The following is a 5,070-nucleotide window of genomic DNA, read 5'->3' as shown; positions in this document are numbered from 1 at the left end:
ACCTAAAACAAAATCGGTGAGAAAAGCATGGCAAACCATGCCGGCCTGGCAGGGCTGATTTCTACAATGCCTCTGTCCCCTAGCACTTCTCTGGTCACGTTTTAAATGACTCGGGGATTACTTTCAGAACAGATAGAGCTCAGATGTGTCAGCAGTACCCGTGAAAAAATGGGGCAAAATCCAACCGGTGAGGGGGCCTGGCCACCAAATTCTCGATAAATGAAAGATGAGCAATTTCTTACAACGAAAGCGTAATCCAGAAGAGAATTTCTTTCTCAGGAAGAACTCCCAGCATTGACCTCACCTCTCTTTAAGAAGCCTGCTGGCTATTTTGCAGGGAAGAAAGCACTTTTATTTACTAAACGCAGACACTTGCCCATCTCCGGCAGTGCCACCAGGACACCCACCGCAGCCTTGCAGCTCTGCATATGCCAGCAAGGCTACTCGCGCGTTGCAAACCCTGCTATAACTCGAGCAATCAATTACCTCCCCAGGAAAGCCGCTGCTAGAGCATCACAGTGTTCCTGGAATGTTTGGAAATACTTGTCAAAACACGACTCCGGTTTCATTGTTAGTTCTATTAACATGCAAACATTTCCCTTGTTGATTAAAGGCATTGGCTACACGCAACATCTTAAAGTCAATACCTACCTGCCTCCTATCCAATTTCTTATGTAACTGCCATTTTCCACACTGCAAATGTTTTTCTCGTAATGATGAATGAAACGATTTATGCCACAATTACTACACAGAGGCCTTTCGGGGCTGGCAGAGGCCAAACCTCCCTGACCACGGGTAGCATTCTTCGTCGCGTTTGATCTGGACATCCAGCGTGCTGCGCGAGGGGAATCACATTTCTGCAGCAGCACAGGATCCCTGAGCCAGCTATCACTTCGCTCGGATGGAGCTGGATGTGGTTCCACGACTGAAAGCTGCAGACAGGGGGGTGGCATTTGGGAAGGCTGTTCGCCTTCTTGGGCTCTGCAGTGATTGTGTGTGATATGGGGGTAACAACACTCAACTCCTGTGGGAGTTATCTCTGTTTATAAAGTATCCTGAATCGCTTTTCCACCCTGAAGCTGCATGAAGGGTCGGGAATGCATGTACATATTGCTGCTTATATCAAAGGCCAGTGAAAGTCATGGAGCTGCTCAGTTCTGCAGCACAGCCTATTTATTTTGTACAGCAATACACACCCAATACACGCTTTCTCTGCAGTGGAATACACCCAGAGCAGAGCTTGCACCACGCTCCCTGGAAAAACAAAGCTGACACAGGCATTGCAAGGAGATGGATGTACAAGTCACCTCTCGCTGTGGCGAGGCAGGAGGCAGGCAGGGCACTGTGTCAGCACTGCTTGCGGAGCACACAGGCGGTATTAACGCAGCGCGAAGAATGCCCAGCTTGTCCCCGTACTCCAGCCTCTGCCTGCAGCAGGACAACGTGCCACTGAGAGAGAGCTCACTTGAAAGCTGGGGTGGTAATGCCCTAATATTGCCCATGGCGGAGGAATAAAGAGGTTGTGGCTTCATTTCAATGCCCCCCAAAAGAAGGGTGTCCTGCTAGCCCGCAAGTGCATTGCTCCAGCCCCACGCTTGCTTGAACCCTCCTGTGCTGTGACAGCACGAGCAGATCTGGCAGGCAGAAGTGATCGTTGTCTCCTCCTCTCCAGGCTCCGGAGCTTTGGCATCATTTACTCCAAGGACCAGGAAAACCCAGCCTGCGCTGGCGGCACATGGCACCTTGGAGAGGTATGTGTCAAGGGGACCCCACAGCAGCCCCGTGCTGCATGCCCAGTGGTTCTGCTGAGTCAGCAGTATTTCAGGATCGGCTTGAAATCTGTGCTTCTCACACCCTCCACAGGCTCTCTCCAGTTTTTTTTCCCTCTCCGCTTCCTCCAATCGTTCACTCAGCAGGCTGCCGAATGATCTTACCTCTGCCAGCACCTCCCCGTACGCAGCTCCTGCAGAAGAGGCATGGTGCGTCTCTCCGGATCACTCTTTCCTTTTTCACTTGAAATTGCTCGGCCCCTGCGGGGACCATCTATTTCTCATCTGCTCCGTGGGACACAACTTGTACGGGGTGAGGTTGTGCTGCAGCCACCTTGCAGGGGATCCATGTGCAGGCGCAGAGAAAGCCTTCACGGGCTGGCTTAACCCCTTGCTGCATTTGCCCTGACAATCTTTTGGACCCTTAATCTTAGCAACAAGGACGATCGGCTGGAAATTCAATAAACCCCCTCAGAACGCAGTCCTTTGGGCTGGCTAGCTAATAAAAACCGGTTTAGCCATTCCAATGCACTTTACTGATATAAATGGATAGTGACGTGAGCTCTGGAAACATACCCGGGGTCTGCCTCCGCTGCTGCTCTTAACCCTTTGGTGCTAAGGGGTGGGCAGCTTGGGCTTCTACCCACGCACACATTAACAAATATTTCCATTCAGTCTCATGTAACCTCGTAGCAGTCCACCAGGCTGAAGTAGCAATTTGTTAAAGAGCTGCTAAAGCAGGGCTGCAGCACTCGGTCTGACTCACGGGTCCTAGCTTTGATAAGAAATATTTGGTGATGTGTATTCTGTGTACCTAACCCGATATGATTCAGGCTCGCGTGACCACATTTTGCTGTAATTCTGGTCAATCTCGCTCAGCATATTAAAATTTGTAGTAAAGCTCAACCTCCTTCATTGCTCTGCCTTCAGTATTAAGGCAGGAACTGTTTCCTGCAGCATGCCCTCAGCACGCTCATGCCATCCCAACCCACATCATCCCGTGCTCTCATCCAGCAACGTCACCAAAGGTGACTCACGAGGAGCCCTGGCGCCATGGGTTTTGGACAGGCATCTCGCAGCCTGTCCCGTCCTCACCTTCTGGGCGGAGAGGCAGAAGGGACCACTCAAAGCACTCACACCTGCATTTGATTTTGCTGACAGCAGCCTGCATTTAACTTGTTTTGAGACCATCACCAGGTCGCGCTTTCCAAGAGATTAGCAGCCTCCTTCCTGGCAGGTCTTTGGAAAAGCACAAAGAGGGGTTTTAGCCATGCCAGTGCCCCCAGAGCCTGCAAAGCTCCCAAAGCTCCTTCCCAAGAGAGCCACCTTGGTGGGATCTGGGCAGGCAGAGGCGATGGTGATCAGCTCAGACACCGAGAGCATCACCGATCACATCGTATTTCAGCTGCTTGCTTGGAAGAGAGCAGCCGCTCGCCATCCCTGAGCTGCTGAAAGGGGGTTGATTTTCATCACTGACAGCTCTGGATATTAAGAGGCTAACCGAATAAAAAGTTCTGGGCAGGGAAAGCTTATAAAGGGTAAAAGGAGAACAAACATCAGCAGCGAGAGTACCTTAGCATGCAAGGGACTGCATGCTCCTAGCTTGAGGTGGAAGAAAAACGCTGGGGCTAAATATACGGCTTATAGCGTAGTAGTCCTAAAAAAATGCAATTGTGTTGGGCAGGATTTACTAGTACTTGGGATTTTTTATAGTAAGAAAGTGGCTGAGATGCAGTCCAGAGCCGTTGTTTCCAGTGCAGGGCACTGCAGCCCAGGATCCGCTGCGGTGGCCACACAGTGACAAAGCAACACCAGGAAATCTGCGCTTAATCGGGTCTGCGCGTGCTGCCCCGGAGGTTACCCAACGGGAAACCTAAAAATATCCCACTCTGGGGAAAACTGTGAACCTTGAAGTCCTTCGTGCAGGACTATCCCAATCCCTCTTTGATTTCCTGTTGTAAAGGGCTTCCAAATGTTATAAGCCTTTAGTTTCCCTCCAAATGAAAAACAGTTCAAAACCATTAAAGGAGTTGATCTGAGATGCGGACCTTCATCTCTCCACAACATTAAGACTTGCCTGGTGGGGATCGGCCGTTTCCACCCCATTACCCCGCTCTAGGACTATCATGAATGCCTGATGTAGTGGCACAGTCACAGGATATAAAAACCACCCTGAATTACCACATTTCGGCTTTAGCTGTGGGCTTAGGAAGCTCATGATCCTCTTTGCAGCTCTGCTCTCGGAGAACGGGGCTCATATTAGTCACAATAACGGGTGTCACTCTTACCCTGCCGACTCCACACGAGATCAGAATCTGGCCTTGCTTTTCTGAAAAGTCATCTTTGAAACAACGACGGCAACGACCCCGCGCGTGGTGCTGTCCCCGCTATAATTACGCCGCTGCCGGTGTTTTTATTTTTATCGATTTTCTGGCACCTCCAGAGCAGCAGTCGCGAGAGCAAACATCGTGCAGCTTGACACGCTGCCAAGGCATCTCCGTGACGGTGAAACCACTGCACTTTCCTTTCTCTGTCTGCTTTTCCCTCCATTGTTTTCATTTGAACCGCCGGTGTCACCGGCGAGGGTCTGTGCTGACATGTAGGATTTCCTCGCGGTGGCCCCGTCTCAATGCTTCCCCACACAATGCGGCAGTATTGAGATGTCAGAGTCTCCCTGCCCCTGATAAAGGTGTCAGAACGGATCCCGGTCTCAGCAACAACAGCGCCAACCCCAAAGCTCTCCCCGGTGCTGGGAGCAAAACCTCCCCACTCCCCTGGATTTCAGCACAGAGCTTGGACCCTAAAAATCCCAGCTCAGCTCTAGCGCAAGCTCTCGGTCTTTTTGGGCCCCTGATGCCACAAGTGTTTTCAGCTCCGATAATATTTGCATCTATTTTTGGTGAACGAGGTGCTACGTCAAGGGGATTAAAGCAGAGCCGTGACTTCTCGGCGCGAAGCAGCTCGGGTGGCTCGCTGGCAGTGGCTGGTGCACGTCGCTGTGGCTGGGGGTGTCTGAGATGACCGCAGCACCCGAAATCTGGGCTGCTCAGATACAAGCAACATTTAACCAGGTTTTACTGGAGTAGCTGGTTGGGTTAGCGACAGCAGGCACGCAGAGCCCCAGGAGGATGCGATTACTCCAATCCATACAAAACCAGCGATGCTGTGTGTTTGGAGGGAGTCCCTGGGAGCGCTGGCAGCACACTGGGGGCTTCACCATAGGACAGCCCTGCGGGCATGGTGCCTTTTCCCAGCACCCATGCCGGGGTTGAACCAAAGGCCTGTCCCACCTGCCCCCCCC

Source organism: Oxyura jamaicensis, chromosome 4 (assembly GCF_011077185.1).
Source record: "Oxyura jamaicensis isolate SHBP4307 breed ruddy duck chromosome 4, BPBGC_Ojam_1.0, whole genome shotgun sequence".
NCBI lineage: Eukaryota > Metazoa > Chordata > Aves > Anseriformes > Anatidae > Oxyura > Oxyura jamaicensis.
Note: the sequence above shows the minus strand (reverse complement) of the source record.